The sequence below is a fragment of the Alligator mississippiensis genome, chromosome 10 (genome assembly GCF_030867095.1).
Source record: "Alligator mississippiensis isolate rAllMis1 chromosome 10, rAllMis1, whole genome shotgun sequence".
Classification (NCBI taxonomy): Eukaryota; Metazoa; Chordata; order Crocodylia; family Alligatoridae; genus Alligator; species Alligator mississippiensis.
This window is the reverse complement of record NC_081833.1, coordinates 22,342-40,385: the sequence shown is the minus strand read 5'-3', so window position 1 is coordinate 40,385 and position 18,044 is coordinate 22,342. Positions and strand designations below refer to the sequence as shown.

The 18,044-nt window shown below is 51.0% G+C and overlaps 1 long non-coding RNA gene across 31 annotated transcripts in view; it reads left to right on the top strand.

The window, feature by feature from the left end:
• LOC132243502 (uncharacterized) overlaps positions 1 to 13,057 on the top strand; it is a 31,030-nt gene extending 17,973 nt beyond the window's left edge. For 21 of the 31 annotated variants that reach the window (XR_009455070.1, XR_009455066.1, XR_009455071.1 and 18 more), the window contains 8 exons: positions 1,618 to 1,845; positions 1,939 to 2,007; positions 2,644 to 2,770; positions 2,856 to 2,944; positions 3,227 to 3,290; positions 3,419 to 4,189; positions 5,093 to 5,172; positions 5,378 to 13,057. This is a non-coding gene — a long non-coding RNA (uncharacterized LOC132243502). The remainder of the gene's footprint in view (positions 1 to 1,617; positions 1,846 to 1,938; positions 2,008 to 2,643; positions 2,771 to 2,855; positions 2,945 to 3,226; positions 3,291 to 3,418; positions 4,190 to 5,092; positions 5,173 to 5,377) is intronic. The other 10 variants (XR_009455065.1, XR_009455080.1, XR_009455074.1 and 7 more) reach the window with 10 other exon arrangements.
• Positions 13,058 to 18,044: the final 4,987 nt, after the last annotated feature.

The following is an 18,044-nucleotide window of genomic DNA, read 5'->3' as shown; positions in this document are numbered from 1 at the left end:
TGAGATGTGAATACTGTTTCGTGTAGTACTTGCTTGTTGTTTGGGGGGTGATGCAAATATCTGGACCCTGAGCGGGGAAGAGATCAGGTAGAGGTGAAGTGACCTAGTGCCACCACCATGCAGAAGGAGGTGGAAGAAGTTGGTGGCTGTGTCCCTGTCGTCATTTCTGGTTCTCCTTGAGCGAGGCCTTTGCCTGTCAGGTGGAGCTGTGTGCGTGGACAGAGCCTGCAGCAGGTAAGACGTTACTCGTAGCGGCGTGGGATTGTCTTCCGGTCAGGCAGTCGTTTGCGGTCTGCCCTTCTGTTTGGTAGTGAAGTTTCCTGTGTGCCCTCAGGCGGTGCCTGTGTCCCCTGTGTGGGGAGGATGGTGAGCAGGATGAGGGAGGGGTGGAGAAGGAACAGCGTGATGCCCGGTGTGGCTGTTGGGGCTGAGCCCTTTCCTAGGGCTGGATGGGGCGCACCCTGGCCAGGCCTGCCTTGGAGAGCTTTGAGGTGAGGGCTGGGTGTGTGGAGTGGGAGTTCTCCCAATGGGTCCTGTCTTGTGTTTGGTTGTGTCTCCTGGGGTTACGGTCTGTTCTGTGCCTTGTAGGGTTGTGGCTTGTGTGGATGCAAGCGAATGCTGGTTCAGGGAGTGGAGCCAAGCTATGCCCGTGGAGGTTGAAGCAGGCAGAGGTGTGTTGGCAGTTTGTGTGGGAGGCCTTTGCTTGTGAGTTGTGTGTGAGGCCCCTGTGTGGGATGGTGTCCGAAGCTTCGTGCTTGCCGGTCAGTTTGTCTAGTATGCGTGGCAGGCACCTTGGGGGTCTGAGCTGTGATTTTGGTGCTGGTGGGTCCAGCCGGGGTGTTGTGTCTTGCTGTGCTTGAGGAAAGCCTCTGTCTTTGTGTAGGGAGTTTTTGGACTTGTAGCGGATTAACTTTTGACACGTGGGTGTCGATTTTTGCCCCTACATAGATTTTGCTAAGGTAGAGGATTGAGTCCGTCTCTGCCTGGATGTTGCTATTGCCACAGGCTCCCCTTCGGTGCTGGGAACAATGTTTGCTGCTTGCGTGTCTGCATGTGTGTGTCTGTCCTGTTACGTTTGTTACTGAAATCACCGGGGTGTTTTGTTTAGTCCTTCCCAGAAGAGAAGGCGGGAGGGCTGCGTTGGCAGGTGCAAACAGAATCCCCTGCTAGGAAGGGGGAATCCCAGAGAAGGGTGTGTCTGCGCCCCGTCTGCGCTGCGGGGCAAAGCAGGCTGGTGTCGGAGCCCTGGGCGGGAGGGCCGCGGGTGCTAGTAGTGAGGTGCGTGCGTTGCGCCGATGGCAGTAACGGCTTCTCTGTTGCGGGCGGAGGGTTTGTTTGGTGTTTGTCCTGAGGTTTCTGAGGACGATGATGTGCACCAGACTGTGGGAAGAGGGTGAAGCGTCCCAGAGGTGCTGGAGGAGGTGTGGTCAGTCCCTGGTTGTCTGGTTTGAGGCCTCTGGCTTTGTGGTGTCTCTTGGCTGGATCCCTATGCATCTGTGGTCCCTGTGGTAGGTGGGCGAGTGCTTACTTGGAGCAGCGTGGGACTTCTCTCCAATCTGCCAGTTGCCTCCATGTTTTTGTTCTTGTGTTTTGGTGAAGATTTTCTGTATCTTGCAGGTTTCTGTTTTTCTCCAGCCCAGTCCTGGGTGTTGGGCATTGACTAGGTAGGGTAGACGACTGGAGATCGATCTGGATGTTTCTGACAAACATCTGGATGTTTCTGACAAACATCTGGATGTTTCTGTGGGTGTCAGAGAAAAGGTCCTTCTTGTGGTGGTGTCTCCAGCATATGCTGTGGCTGCTGTGCTGTGGTCCCAGCAGAGGCAAGCCTTGGAGAGCTGAGAGGTGTGGACCAGGGGATGGGATTGCATTGTGTAGCTTTGTGCCTTTGCTTCCGTTGTTGGACTCCCTGGCTGTTGAATGTATTTCTGTTTGCAGGGTCCTGGTCCTTGGAGAGAAGTTTGAGCAGAGAAGGGTGGAAGATGGAGGCAGAGAGGATGGTGCAAGGTGTGTTTGTTCTGGAAGGGGGGTGGGGTGGGGTGACAAGTCCCTGGTGTACTGAGCTTCACGCTCCTGGGCCAGCGATGCTCCGGCAGGAGGTTGTGGCACCATGGGTGGCCCCTCTCTGTACCGGTGCAAGGCTGTGCTGGTGTACCTGGGAGTCCCGCAATTGCCTCGGTGTAAAGAATGGGAATCGTTCCCCTCCATTGTGGGCGATTTCTGGTCCTTTGAGCAGGGTTTGCTTCTGGCATGGGTGCAGATCTTGACTCTGTCTAGGCTCTAGCAGGGCAGAGGATTGGGTGTTTGCCTTGCTGATGCCATTACCACAGCTTCCTGCTTCAGTTCTGGGAATTGTCTGGGGGTATCACGGATGGCTTGGAGTCAACATCACTGCACTATTTCTGTCTCTGTCTCTTTTGTCCTTTTCTTTGCTCTTCCCAGAAGTGAAGGGGGAGGCCTGTGTGCGCACATGTAAATGGCCTCCCTTAGTTGGGAGGGGAGAGCTGTGAGACGGGTCTTGCTGCATCCTGTCAGCTTTGTGGGAGCTAAGTAGGGTGGTTTTGGGTGGAAGGGGCCCCTGCCGCCAGTGCTGTGAGGCCTGTGAGTTGTGCTGTTTTGTGGTAATTGCTGCTTTATCTGCAGCAGGGGGTCTTTTTACCAAGACTTTTGGGGCAGGGAGGAGAAGTGGAGATTGGGCAGAAGAAGAGAAGACACCTTGAAGTCATGAACCATGGAGCTGCCTGTCATTGGTGCATGGAACATGTGATGGGTGAGAGCTTGCTTTGGGGGAAGCTGTTGCTGCCTGGTTTTGCCTTGGCACATTTTGGTGAGGTTTTACTTGTGCATGTTCACAGGTGCTTGTGCTGTAGCTCTGTCGTGAGGAGCAGGGCAGGGGCAGTGACATGCTGAGGGCTGGAGAAGGAGCACCACAAAGATGGCTGTGGTGAGCAGTAGATGTTGATGATGAGGATGTGTTCTCTGTGGTGGCCGTGTCCTGCAAACGGTCTGGTTGCTGTGAAGTAGATGTTTCCTCGGGTTGGATGTTGAACACCCTGCCCAGGCAGGCCGGAGGGAAGCCTTTGTGAGGTCTGAGTCTGTGGGTGAGGTGGGTTGGCTGCATCTGCCTGGGGCTTGGGGAGGACCTTCCGCCTACGTTTTGCTTTGCACCTATTTGTCGTCCGTGTTTTGGGCTGACAAGGCACGTGTGGTTTTTCTCCTGTCCCAGAGGCCTTGGTCAGGCGTGAAGTATGTGAGCCAGGAGAGTCGTACAGCACACACGCAGGATGGAGGTAGAAAAGGGATGGGGGAGTGGTTGGTGGGGAGGGGGTTGGGTGGTGGCTGTATGTTGTTTGGGGGCGGTGTGGGTGGGGTAGGACGGCCCTGGTTTGCGATAGCCTCCTGAGCTTTTTGCTTCCAGGGCAACAAGTCGAGTGGGGGGCTTCTTTGGCCAGGGCTGCTGTGAAATCTGGCGTAGGGCTAGGCCGGCCGGTCCGAGTCTGTCGGACTCCACGTATAGGAGAAACGACAGATGTCTAAGGAGCTTGTGGGGCGTTTGATCCGGGCTCATCCCTGGCACTTGGGGTGCAGGCCTGGCCCCTCTCTGGGGTGTGTTGAGGGTGAGCTCTGGGTTTGCGTTCATGCCCCTGACTTGCTGTTGCTACAGGCCTCCCTTCAGTCTTGGGAACAGCGCTATGTCCTGTGTGCCTGGGGGTGTCACTGGTGTCTCTCTCTTTCTACCTCTTTGCAAAATGTCTGCAGCACTTGTTCTTTTTCTGCTCTTGTCAGGACTGGAGGGAAGGCTGTGGTGGGTTTTTTCCTGCCACCTAAAATGGTTTCCACCTCGGGGAGGGGTCTGACTGCACCCTGTGTGCCCTGTTTAGGCTGGGTGGGGGTATCGCCTTTGAATTCTCGGGGGTTGCTTTTGCCCTCAGGGCTGTGAGTCCCGTGTGCCGCGTGACTTTTCCTAATTTATTTTTGTTTTGGTGACATGTACGGGAGTCATCTGGCTGAGGCTCGAGGCTCCTAAGTGGGCATCGGGAAGAAGAGGTGGAGATATAGCGCCTGTGACCTGAGGAAGCTGGTGAAAGAAACGGATGTCGGCGCATTCGCTTTGCGGTTGCCCGGCGTGAGACTTCTGCCCGTGTGGTGGCCCTGGGCTGGAAGCCTTGCTGCGTGAAGCCTGCGATAGGTGAGATCTGAATCGGAGCGGTGTGAGACATTTGGTCCGTGGAAGTTGGGAGGTGGATTTGAGCGGGCTTGGGGGGAGCATCTCTTGGCCTCCCTCGGTGGTGCTGGTGACGGTCCTGTAGAGGGAAGGGTTGTGGGCTCCTGCCGTTGGTCACAGGGTGTATTTAGGGTTGTCAGACTGTGCTTGCCTGTGGCACTTGGGTGTTGGTCTTGCACTTCTAGGTTGTTTTGGGCCAGACGATTGGGTTTGTGTTGGTGTGCCTGTTGCTGTTGCGAGAGGGCCTTCGCAGTGCTGGGAATGGTTTGTCTGGTTTCTGCCTGTCTCATCTTTGTTCACTGTGCCTGAATTCACTGTTGCCTGTCTTTGCTCTTTGCCGGACTGAAAGGAGGGGACTTTTCTGTAGTGCTGAAGTTCTGCCCTCTTAACTGGGGGGGAAGTTCAGAGGGGTCTTAATGCTTCGTGTCTCCTTGGTGGGCATGTGGGGTGCTGTGTGCGCCCTACGTAGGGGGTGGGGGGGTGCTGTAGTCTCAGTGCTCTGCAAGTGTTAATAGATGTATTATTGTTTTGGGGATGGGAGGGTGCAGCTGTGTGTTGCTTTGCTGGCTCCTGTGGTGTGGGATGAGGTGTTGGGTTCACGGTGAAGAGCCCCAGACCTGGTGCCATGGCCATGTTGGAGGAATCGGGAGGTTACTTGGAGTCGCCTTGCATGGAGTCCTGTGGCTGCCAGTCAGAGCTGGGAGACTTGTGGTGTGAGCCGTGTGGGGCATTGTCCTGTTTTGCGGGGAGCTTTTTCCATGGGCATTTTTGTTGGTGTGGGGGGGCGGGGTTTTCTTCTGTTTTGATGCGTCTAGCTTTGCATTTGTATTTGAGGGGTTTTCTTTTTTTTCCCCTCTGTGTCTGTAGATGTTGGATTGCTGCTCCCTGTGTGGTGAGAAGGATTGGCTGCAATGACTGGAGGCCTGGAAAAGGAGCCGTGTGGCCAGGTACGGCGTGCATTTGACTTTTGGGGCTGGAGCCTCTCGGTAGCGGCTGCGTGGCGGAGCCTGCAGTTGCCTTGTCGAGGCGGCTTCCTGGCTGCAAGTAGAACAAATTGCCAGAGCCCAGTGGCTGGTGGTGTTGGGATGCGCGGTGTGCGTAGTGCTTGCCTTGCTTCCCTTGTGCTGAAAGTGTGTTCTGTGTTCTTGCCAGGGTCCTGGCCTGCATGGAGGGAAGTAGGTGAGAGGACTGCATCGTGGAAGAGCCGTGGGACAGTGTTGGATGACAGACACGGACCGGCCGGATGTTGCCCGCTACGTTGGAATGTCCCTTCTGTATTGGGATTCTGCGTGGGGGTGTGGGGTGGGTTTGGGAGTGTCCTCAGCTTTATGATCCTGGAGCCAGGGGTTTGCAAGTAGTATGTTTGGGTCAGTTTGTCTGTGCTGTGGGTGGACCTAGGGTGACCAGAGGTGAAATCCATTCCTGTGACCCTGTAGTTGGACCAGCACCCAGACACTTGCAGGAACCGCTGGGCAAGCAGGCCCAGAGCTTTCAACTGTTGAGCACGGCAATGCTGGAGCCAGCTAGCATGGAAGCAGAAGGGCCGGCCGGGCGCGGGGCCTGGGCTGCCTCTGTGGCTTCTGTGCTAGTGAGGTTGAGAATTGCAGTGCTGGGGGGTTGGAGGTTTTGGACCTGCTTGTGCAGGGTTCTTGTTGGTGTTGGGGTGCTGGTTCTGCTGGGTCAGAGCAATGGGTTTTATTCTGCCTGACTGCCATGTTTACCGTGTCCTACAGGGCTGGGAGCCTGTCGTAGCAGCGTGTGTTTGGGTGGGGCGGGGCGGTTGTCTGGTTTGGTCCCTGAGCAGTGTGGTGAGCATGTTTGTTATTACCCTGAAATAAAATAGTTTTCTGATAGCCTACTGTTAGGCTAACAATAATTTAGATTATTAAGAAGTATTAGCTTTGCAGTTGAATACAAGGCATGACCTGTGGCCTAGCAATGCCGCTGACCACAAGGCAGAATGATAGCTAAGCCTTTGCTTATGTTAAGTAATGATTTTAACTGTGTTGACTATTTTCTGAGTAAAATGCAGCAAGTGAATCTGTCTGTGTGCTGTAAACCAGATACAGCAAGGAACAAGGTAAGAGGAAGAAGGCATTGTTCTAAGTACAGTGATCGTGTCCTTAAGAAGTATCTAGTACTGTGGAAGTTTTTGCTAAGATATCATAATGTTACTGTTACTTAAGTTAGAAAATATTGTTGGAAAATCAATGTGACCTTTGTTTGACCTTTGGTCAATCCTGGCTGATGCAACCTTGCAGTAAGATTGCCATGATCTGTCAATATAGGCGGGCAAACAAGGTGATTGGGCCCAACCGTGCGGGGCGAGCAAAGCCAAGCCATCTTGGTGATTTCCTCTGAGTTTTGCGCATGCGTTATGAAGGAGCTTATGTAACCAGAGTTTATAAATCTATGTGTTTGAGTTGCAGTCGGGGGTCTCTCTGCCCTTACGAGGACAGGGGACCTTTGGTCCAATAAACTGAAAAGACCACGCCCTCGTCTCCTGCTTATTGGAGTCTCAGGTGGGAAACGAGCCCTGTTCGGGTTAAGAGAGTCTGCAGGTGTTCCCTTACCAGATTGGGAGCCTGGTCAGACAATTTCTCTCACAATTTGGCGAGCCAGCCAGGAGCACCCAGCTCGTCGCGCTGCCGCTGCCGCCTAAACCCAACCTCCGGCCGGCCGTAACAGAGGTGAGTTCACCACGGGAGTCTTGGGTTGAGGCTGCAGACACGGCGGGACGATAAAGTGACTCCTTCAATTTTACTGGCACGGTGTGGTCTTTTATATGTTGTGTATGTCTTGTCTAATGTGTTATAGGCCAGTCTGTTCTCCGGTTCCTCAAACCTGGGCACACAGGCAATTTTAGTTAATTGCCCGTTCGACTCTTTTGAGCCGATAAATCTGTGTGGCGCGTTTTATGTCTCCATTCGCGCACTGAGGAACCGTCTCTGTTTCTGACCTTTTAACTGGATAAGTCCTCCAACCTGTTTGAGGCATCCTAGAAGCCTGCCTTTCCAGGTTGGTTAGGTCTAGGGCAGCCAAGAAAGCAGGGTTTTTGGGGAGCTTAATAGTATATCAAGTCATCTGGGAAAGGGATGTCTGCCAAGAATGACGATGGGACAGAAACAGTCAATTCTGGCTAGTAGTCCTCTTGGAGAATTGTTAAGCAACTGGAATAAGCTATCTGGACATGGCCAATTGAGTAAGAAGCGCGCTATAGCCTTATGTACTAGTGTCTGGCCCGGCTACACTTATAAAAACCCTGAACTTCAGTGGCCAGTGTTGGGATCCCTTAGTGTAGATAAATGAAGGTACCTCAGGGGGTTCCTAGAGGAACCCCATCCCCGACTAATGGATTATTGGTATGTGTGGTGTGATTTGATGGATTTAATTCTGCAGAGGAAAAAAAAAACTGATTAGTTCTGGCCGCTCAACAACGTCTGTGGTGTCTTCTCCCCCTTATTCTCCCGCTATGCCACCATTGGTGACTAGGGGACCAGCCATAATAAACCCGGCCGCTTAGGCCGTGGCCCTTCCGGCACCTTTTACCCCTCCATCAGGCTCCTCTCCTCCCGTAACAGGAGTGTCAGGGTCTGTACCTGCCTCCTCGGAGCCTACTTTCAGTCCCATAGCAGGACATACTAGGTAGCGTTTGAATCAGGTCATACACCTGCTCTTGTACACATGTAATGACATCTGCACACCCCCATCACACATGCAGTCACGCCTGCTCAGAGTCCCTTACAGACATGCGCCTGCACAGAACCCCAAAACACACTGCGACATACACATGTGCCCCAACAGGTGTCCGTGACACACTTGCACACAAATGTGCATCCTCGCACACATGCATGTGCAGTCTCACACACGTACCCAGAGCCCAGGTGCTTGTGACACGTGCATGCTCACACACACATGGAACTCAGGTGTCTGACACACATGCATATGTGCTCTCGCGGACACAGTCTAGCACACATGTACAGAACCCAAGTGTCTGTGGCACACAGGCAAGTACCCTGACATATTCACATTCACACACACACAAGCCCACATGGGTAGATATGAATCAACCTGCCCCCAATGATGTGTGCAATTATTGTAAACAATTGGGGCATTGGAGACGAGAATGCCCAAACTGCCCTAAGGGACTTCCCCCTTATGGAGGAAGAAAGGGGGGAACCCAGGGAAACAACCGGGCTGCCAGCACCGATCCTACAGATCCCTGGGTCCAGAGTTTGCAACAAGATATAGATGACTCCCAGTGAAATAAGGGGGCGGCTCTTCCACACGATGTATTTAGGGGAATCTTCCTCTTTTGAGTATACCTGCGGCCCTTCATCCCCTTATGTACCACTTCAAATAGCAGGAAAATTTATAAATGTCTTATAGATAGAGGAGCAGATCTGTCCTCACTGGGAGAATCTCCAGAAAGGGCGGGAATTGCAGTCTCAGGATCTGAAAAGATTACGAGAGTAATTGGAAAATCTATGCAAGTGCCCCGTGGCACTGAAACACAAGTGCAGATAGGACCCTTGACCACCATTCATGCTTTCCTATTAGCTGAAGGAACTGTAGTGCACCTCCTTGGAAGAAATCTACTCTATAAAGTACAGACCAGAAACCCTTCACCCTACTTATGAGAATCAAGACGTTGCTTCAGGTGTCTTAACTCAGCCATGGGGAGTTTCTAATCGTCCCATAGCATACTATTCTGCTCAGTTAGATCCTGTAGCAAGGGCAGCAATTGTCTGTCTTAGAGCAGTCGCTGCTGCCACTGTGCTAGTTCAAAAGGCTCAAGATTTAGTGTTAGGACACTCTCTTGTGGTTGAAATATCTCATTCAGTGGAAGCTCTCCTACTACAGCACAACCTCTGCCAGCAGGGACCAACGCCCAGGCCGCTGAGCTAGCGGCACTCTGACGAGCATGCAAATTGGCCACAGCCTCCAGGGTCACTATCTATACTGACTCTAAATATGCTTTTAGTATCTGTCATGCGCTAGGACGGTCCTGGTGACAAAGAGGTTTTATCACGTCCTCTGATGCTGTAATCAGCAATGCCACGGAAGTCCAAGAACTGCTAGAGGCTGTCGTGTTACCAGGTGATATAGCGGTAATGCACGGTCCCAGACATTCCAGAGAAGATACTGACATCGCTAAAGGAAAGCATCTCGCAGATGCTGTAGCTAGAGCCGCTGCACTACAAACTAAAGGAAGTCTCTTTGCATCTCAAGTTGTTCTTCCACCCTTGTCTGTTATTTATGACAAAGTCCCAGCGGATGAAGTATCTATATGGGTCCAAAAGTGGGAAGCTGCGCAAGGAAAGGATGCAGTGTGACGTGTGCCAGACGGTAGACCAATTGCTCCTCGCACCTTGCTCCGAAGTCTGGCTCAGGATGCCCACAGATGATGTCAGTCGGGAAAAGGAGAAATAGCAGAACAGGTCCTCTCCACCTGGTTTGCTCCAGGTATACATCTAGAAGCTGCCCGAATAACTCTGCAATGTTCAGAGTGCAGAGCCTTCAACAAATACAGAGGACACACAAAATTACAAGGGGCCCGACCGTGGGCCTATTTACCCTTTGAAAAACGACATGGATTTGCTCAAAGCTGTAAATTTCAAGCACTGCCTAGTAGCGGTAGATCAAGTAACAGGATGGCCAGAAGCTTTCCCCACTCGAGAAGCGGATTCAGTAGCAGTAGCCAAACCCGTATTAAAAGAAATCATCCCACATTTCGGCATTCCAGGAGGAATAAACTCTGACCGGGGAACTCACTTTACAGAAACTGTTTTAAAAGAAGTTTACAGAGTTTTTGGAATAATAACATACTTCCACGCACCCTATCGGCCTCCGTCCTCGGGTCAGGTAGAGAGGATGAATCAGAATATAAAATCCCTTTTAGGAAAGATCTGCTCCTAAACCAAATTGAAATGGTCAGATGCTTTACCAAGGGTGCTGTTTGCTATAAGAACAAAACCCAAATGGCCTCTCAACCTTGTCCCCCTACGAGTTGTTGTTTGGTCACGCTCCTGTTATATAAGAGATGGGAAAATCTGCATGTTAGCTTACTCGGCGGAGATGAAGCTTTAATTAGTTATGTTTTATCCTTACAGGAGTCTCTCTAGTGTTTACACAGGTCAGCTGCTTTGGTTCAGCTGGTACCCCTGGACTGTAACCTTCACTCCTATCAATCAGGACGCTGAGTTTGGGTAAAACAACATCGGCGAAAAACCGCCTCGGCCCAAGTCTGGGCAGGTCCGTACCAAGTTCTTCTTACTATACACGCTGCTGTGAAAATCGCCGAGAAAGAGGGCCGGATTCATTGCAGTCGCCTCAAACCTGGTATCGGCAAGTAATGACCGGTCAGCTGCTGTTCCGCCTTTGTGGCTAGAAAGAATCGGAGAATCGTGGACCGTTCAGACTCCTTAATAGAAATGATACGTGTATTAAGCTTGCTTTGTATTATCTTTCTTGTTATACTTTGTGTTTGTATTTCACTGTGGATGCAGGGAAGGTTATAAGTTAATAATGGCATTTCACCGGGCTATCCTAACAGGATTATTGCTCTTGATGCATAAAACACCATGGCTATTTATGGGAAAGCGATACAGAACAGGAAGACCAGTGGAAAGATAATGCTTACCTGATTTCCACTATAGCTATAGCACAGGCCCTAAAATTTGTCTAATGGTTGGATATGTGGTACACAGTCTCCTTCTACTAACTTTCCACCCTATCCTTTAATCTCTTGGGAAGGGATTTTTTCTAATCCAGAGTGGGTTGATACGGTTAGAGCTGGAATAAGTACCTGGCAGGAGAATCCTTATTTTAAAGAGAGAGTACTTTCAGACATCATGTTATCTGCCCAGGTGTGTTGGGAAAATCCTCATGGAATAGGAAAAGAGATTTTTAGGATGGCAACCAGGTTGTAAACTAACCATTAATGCCACACACTTAATTTGGCCTAACAATACTGCAGTGGGGACTAAAGAAGCTGAAAAGAAAGGTTACATCCCCTGGAATGTGTGTGCTCCCTGCAGTTCCTTGCAGCGTCCTTATGTATGGCAATGTATGGAAGGTTCCATCCGATGCTCCGCCCCTAATAAAACTTGGGCTTGGAGTCACGGCTGTTTCACGTCTTGCACATACAGCTCCTTTGCAAAGCCAAGTTGTTCGTATGTTAACTATACCATTTACAGAGACGGTTCAGTACCTTGCCCCAGAGATCCTCATACTACCGCATCAATCAACTGGCACATGCGTTAGAACTTATTGCCAATAGCACAGCAGAGGGCATTGAATTAGTGCAAGACCAGGCTTCTTGCAACCATGCTATGACTTTAGAAAATCGCTTCGCTTTAGACTATTTGTTAGCTAGAGAAGGAGGGGTATGTGCTTTAATCACAGGAGGACCCTGCTGCACCTATATTCCTGACCACTCTGACAACATAACTGCTGCAGTAAAAACAATTCGAGACACAGCACGACTTCTTTGCGAAGTTGGTCAGTAATAGAACGGATTGCCTCAACTTTAGGAATGTGGGGAAGGTATATCTTAGAATACATTTTATGGGGATTAGGAATCTTCTTGGTTATTATTGTAATAATTGCTGTAATTACAGCCTGTGTAGTTTGAGTGAAGCAAAAAGTAATTAATCTCAATATTATGCAAACCTGGGAAATGGCCAGCAGGCCATAGGCCTGTGGCTGTAAGGGGGGATTGTTAGAAACTATTGTTGGAAAATCAGTGTGACCTTTGTATCACCTTTGGGCAATGCTAGCTGATGCAACCTTGCAGTAAGATTGCTATGATCTGTCAATATAGGCGGGCAAACAAGGTGATTGGGCCCAACCATGCGGGGTGAGCAAAGCCAAGCCATCTTCGTGATTTCCTCTGAGTTTTGCACATGTGTTATGAAGGAGCTTATGTAACAAGAGTTTATAAAGCTACATGTTGAGTTGCAGTTGGGGTCTCTGTTCCCTTATGCGGACAGGGGACCTTTGGCCCAATAAACTGAAAAGACCACACCCTTGTCTGCTGCTTATTGGAGTCTCAGCTGGGAAACGAGCCCTGTTTGGGTTAAGAGAGTCTGCAGGTGTTCCCTTACCAGCTTGGGAGTCTGGTCAGACAATTTCTCTCACAATTAATTTGTAGCTTTTAGAAAGTGCTAGTTCAGCTTAATAGAAATATGCTGTTATGAAGATTCGTAAAGCACCGCCCAAGTATTGCTTTTGGTTAACCCTTGTAGTGCGCAAGTTTGTTATTACCCTGAAATAGAATAGTTTTCTGATAGCATACTGTTAGGTTAACAATAATTTGGATTATTAAGAAGTATTAGCTTTACAGCTGAATACAAGGCATGACCTGTGGCCTAGCAATGCAGCTGACCACAAGGCAGAATGATAGCTAGGCCTTTGCTTATGTCAAGTAATCATTTTAACTACACCAAGCATTTTCTGAGTTAAAAAGTGAATCTGTGTCTGTGTGCTAAAAAAAATCAGCTACAGCAAAAAGTAAGATAAAACAGAGAAACCATTGTTTGAGCTTACTGGTTGTGTCCTTGAAAAATATCTTCTACTGTATAAGGTTTTGCTAACATAATGTTACTGTTACCTAACTTTTAGCTTTAAAAAGTGCTAGTTCAGCTTAATAAAAATATGCTGTTACAAAGATTTATAGAACACCGCCCCAAGTATTGCTTTTTGTTAACCATATAGTTTTGCTTTGTTGTAAAAAATATAAAAGATCGCCTCACCCTTGAGGGGGGGCCTTTTTGCCTTTTGCTGGCTTTATGGTCTTTGCTCGAGCAAATAAACAGCTGTCTTTCTTTACCCGCTTTGTCTGTCAATCAAATTACAGCTAGACAACGGACCTTAGGGAGATTTCTCCCACCACACCCTGTAGTCTTGCCTTATTGTAAAAAGTCTAAAAGAACACCCCACCCTTGAGTGGGGGGCATTTTGGCTTTTTGCTGGCTTATGGTCATTGCTCGAGCAAATAAACGGCAGTAAATCTTTACCTGCGTTGCTTGGTTTCTATTGCAGCTAGACAACAAACTCCTCCTGGGAGTTTTCTCCCACCACAGCAGGAAGGAGGATGTTGAAGGTTTCTGAGCCATAAGCTCGAGCCCTCTCTTTGGAAGGGGTGTTAGAAAATATTGTTAGAAAATTAATGTGACCTGTGTATGACCTTGGATCAATGCTGGCTGATGCAACCTTGCACTGAGATTGCTGCTGATATGTCAATCTTGGCGGACAAGCAAGGTGATTGGGCCCAACCATGCGGGGTGAGCAAAGTCATGCCATTTTAGCAATTTTCTGCTGGGTTTTGCACATGTGTTATGGGAAAGGCTTATGTAATGAAAGTTTATAAATATGTGTTGAGTTGGAGTCGGGGTCTCTCTGCCCTTACGAGGACAGGGGACCTTCAGCCAAATAAACTGAAAAGACCACACCCTCGTCTCCTGCTTATTGGAGTCTCAGCTGGGATAGGAGCCCCGTTAGGGTTAAGAGAGTCTGCAGGTGTTCCCTTACGAGATTGGGAGCCTGGCCAGACAATTTCTCTGATGGGGAAAGCAGAGCCGTCTGTTACTCAGCTTTGTTTTGTTGTTGCCCATAGTGGAGGTATTGCAAAAATGTATCATCTCACTACACCAAAGGCTTCTCAGCTGAAAACTGTAAACTGGAAATTGTTTCTTCTTCTCTGTCCCACATCACTGCGGGGCCAGGAGGCGGGGGGTCGTGTTAGGGGGAGAGAACAGTCTGAACAATGCTTGCTTCACGATAAGGCTGACTCCTGTGGGAACACAGATTAGTTACTGCCTGCTTTGCACATAAACTTTGCAGAAAACTGTAGCAAATGACAGATTGCCACAATGGAATCTTGTTTAGGAGAGGTATAAAAATGTATTTTCGGGCATGGCTAGGGGTCAACATGACTTTGAGGTTTGAGCTCCGTTGTCGATCTGTTTGCAAACAAACATAGTTGAAATGGATCCAGCCTAAGTGTGTATAACTCTCCCTTGAGGTATATGGAAAAAGCCTCCAGAAACACGAAACTAGCCGTTTGTGCAACAGAGGCACAACTGGGAAGCACCCCCCTCCCTCTGTCAGCTTAACCACCTTCTTGTCCCTCCAAGGCCCCTGCCTTGTAGTGTCTCTTGGGCCTGCGTGGTGTTGCTGGTCGTTGTGTTTGGGTGTGAGGGGGGTGCAGCCAAGGTGATGGCTCCTGTGGAGAAGGGGAGTAGAAGCAGAAGTAGTTACGAAGAGCCTGGGTGCTGGGCTGATGTCGTGGGAGAAAACTCCCTGGTGTTCGTTGTCTAGCTGGCTTAGAGACCAGACAACACGGGTGAAGGGGTAACTGCAGTTTATCTGCTGTTTTATGGTCTTTACTTGAGTAAAGAGGTAAAATGGCCTTGACTTAAGGGTGAGGCTGTCTTATATACTTTTTCTAACAAAGCAACTACAAGGTTATTGAATATGTAATACTTATGGTAATCATCTCCTTACATGGTGCGTTACAAATCTCAGTACTTTTGCAGAGGAAAAAAGTTAGTGTTATCTTACACACTGCAATCTGTTATCCTGTACTCCGCTGTACCATCTTCTTGCCTCTGGGCCCCCCCCTTATCTTATCTGACTCCTAGCTGCAGCTGGTACCCAGTACACAGACTTAACCATTTTGTTAGGAAAAAGCAGAAATTAAGGCACTTGACATAAGAAAATGACTGGCTTAGAGATCATTCTGTCTTGTGGTCAGCAAGATTGCTAGGCCACAGGTCATGCCTAGTGTTTAGCTACAAAGCTAATACTATTTAATAATCTAAATTACCCTGAAATAAAATAGTTTTCTGTAGTATACTGTTAACAATAAAGAGAAACCCATCACTTTGAGTGTGAGGTGGAAGAGGTGCCAGGAGGATGTGTGGGGTGTGGCTTGTGTGCTCGGTAGGGTGACAGGGCTGCGAAGCTGACTGCCTGGGGGTGGTGGGATCGTGCTGTGCTCCGTTGCTTGTTTGCTTTGTTTGGTGATGTTTGTGTGTGTCTTTGTGTTGTTTGTGTTCTGCCTGTTTGTTGTGAGGTTGGCAATGTTTTCTTCCTGGTGGTTTGTTTTGTATATGGCTGTTTGCTCACCTCCTATATGTTGAGCTTTTTGTATGTAACATGTAGAGGAACTTGTGGGTCAGCCTGGAAAAATAAAATAAAGGAGAAATGGTTCTGGTACCTGCTGCATTGAGTTTATTTACTTTTTGTATTTATTACTTTTCTCGTGGGGGGCAGGGGCAGGGCTGGGTGCTCGTGTCCTGTGCGCTGCCCGGGGGGTCGCACGGGTCCGGCCAGGGGAGCTCCCCGCGTCTGGGCCCTGGGTCCGCGAGGCAGGGAGGGATCGTGGGCCGAAGCGGGCCCTGTGGCCGAGGGCGGAGGCTCTATTGTCCCGGGCCCGGGGTAGCGCGGAGCCGGGCTGTCCCCTCCGTGCGCGGTGCGGTCCGCGGGGGCGGCGTTGAGCTGTCTTCCCGGTGCTCGCCCCGGTCCATCCCGGCTGCTCCCCCCGGGTGCGGGTTTTTCGGGAGCTGCGAGAAGAGCGCGGATTCCTGCGCATGGCTGCATGGGGCGAGGGGTGGGGGGGGCGTCACGTGACGGCCACGTGCAAGCGAGCGGCGGTGGGGAGCGGCTCCGTGCGGTAAGTTTGGGGGGGGAAAGTGAGCCCCCCCCCCCCGTGGTGGGTGCGGCGGCGGGGCCGGAAGCTGCGCGGGGCGCGTGGGGAGAGCCCCGGGGCCGGGAGCAGATCGCGAATCCGCGCGCGTCCTGCCCCCACTCGTGGCCACTCGCTGTGCAGTGGGGGAGACCCGGGGTCGCCGGTGGCCCCGCGCGTGTCCCGTGCCGCCCAGGTGACGGTCCTGCTGACTGCTGGGGGCGCTCCCGGCGGCCGGAGCACCCGGCTCCACTTGCTTCGCTTTCCCGGCGGGTCCCGGCCGTGGGGGGGGGCGTGCAGCGGGCCGCGGAGCCCCGAGCTGACTGGCGCCCCCGGGCTCTGTTTCGGATCTCCTGTCCCGGGTGTGGTGCAGGGTGGGGAGCAGTGCACTTGCAGCTGCCAGCCTGCATCTGTGCCTGCCTGGCATATACATGCCGGGGTCTTGTGCCCCGTGCTGTGCTTGGGAGTCCCCCCTTGCCCATCTAGCTGCCTGGGGCTCTGTTCCGCTCCCTGTCCCCGCCCTTTGGCTGCACATTTTTGCCTCGGATCCCATGCATGCCTGCGTGCAGCCTTGTCTGACACTTTCCCTCTGGTGGGGCCTGAATGTGTGTGTGTGTGTGCTTGTGTGCGTGCATGCACATGAATGGGCTGTTGTCCCCAAAGGACAGTAAGTTCATGCCTGGTGCGCTTGTGCCAGTAAAGACAGAGGGATGAAGGATCCAACTTAATCTTTATTTCTGCACAGAAAGCAGTGCTTGGCAATCGTTTGCAAAGCAAGCACACCCACCCAAGTGGGTATCAGCCTTATATAGCCTCTTCTCGCCTTACACACTGTACAGTCACTAGAGGTTGTCTCTTTTGGTCCATGCGCACTTCACCCCCTAGGTACAGACTACCCCTAGCCAGCTGAACTGGGCTTCCTAATAGGTAATTTGCTCATGTAGCAGCTGGTATTCAGCCAGCCTAGGAAGCAACCCCCCTTTCCAACTCCCCGCAAGTAACCCCCCTTCCAACTTTCCCCAGACTTTGTTGATACAGCTTTTCCTACTAGCGAGGCCAGCAATTAGCAACTAAGCAACAAGCAATCTCCCCCTGCCTAAACAACCTACTCTATGCCCTTGGTTAGATACGATACTTTTTCAAAAGATACAAAGCTGTTTGCTAAGTAGAAAATGCATAGTGAAAGTTCAGGGGTGCTCCTCAGGGCTGCCCACTGCCTAATTGCCTTCCTGTTGGAAAAGGAAGGAACGTGCAGGGAGCTGAAAACCTGGGTCCTGGCATATTGCAGTTTAATAAAACACAGGTCTGGTTTCTTTGGCTTGTTTGACACTGGACCGAGCACCAGACACCACAGAGACCGACGGCGAAGGTCATATATTTGCACTTGCTTGCCCCGCTTGTGTTCTGTTACCCAACCTGTCCCTGCTGCCCCCCACCAGTTGCCCCCTTTGTCCTGCTGCTTGCCTTGACCTGTGAACTTGGCTGGTTTTGGCTGCTTCATTTTTTGCACTAAGCCAGCCAGCCTGTGGCCCGTCCATAACGTGTGCCTTTTTAAGGCCCGTTTATTTTATCCCTGTAACCCTCTGCAATGCCCTTTAACACCCTGCCCCTTGTCCCTTTCACTCCTTGTTCCTTACTGGCAGTGTCCCTTGGCTCTGTAAAGTGGAAGAGCTGTTTAACCACCAAGGCCTTTAGCTTCCCTGCTGTTTAACTGCAAGGTCCCTGCAGCCGGCACTTGTTCTGCCTCAAGCTACCTGTATCTGCTGTCAAGCCCTGTGCTGCCTTAACCTGCCTCTTGCCTCCGCAAGCCCCCATCTTTCCCGCTCAAGCCCGCTGCAGGCTCCTGCATCTCCTCTCAAGCCCCTGCTGCCTTAAGCTGTGTCTGGGCCCCCTGAACGTCTCTGCATCCCTCACTTTTTTCACCTCAAGGTTGCTGCATCCCCCCTTGTGTACCCTCTAGCCCCCTGCACCCCCCCTCTTTGCTCTTCCAGCCTCCTGAAGTCCCCTCAAGTTTGCTGCTGCCTTAACTCCGCTCTGGCCCCCTCAAGCTCCCTGCATTCCTCCTGTTTGCCTGTCATGTCCCCTGCATCCCCTGTCTTTCCTCTTGAAGCCTTGTGCATGCCCTGT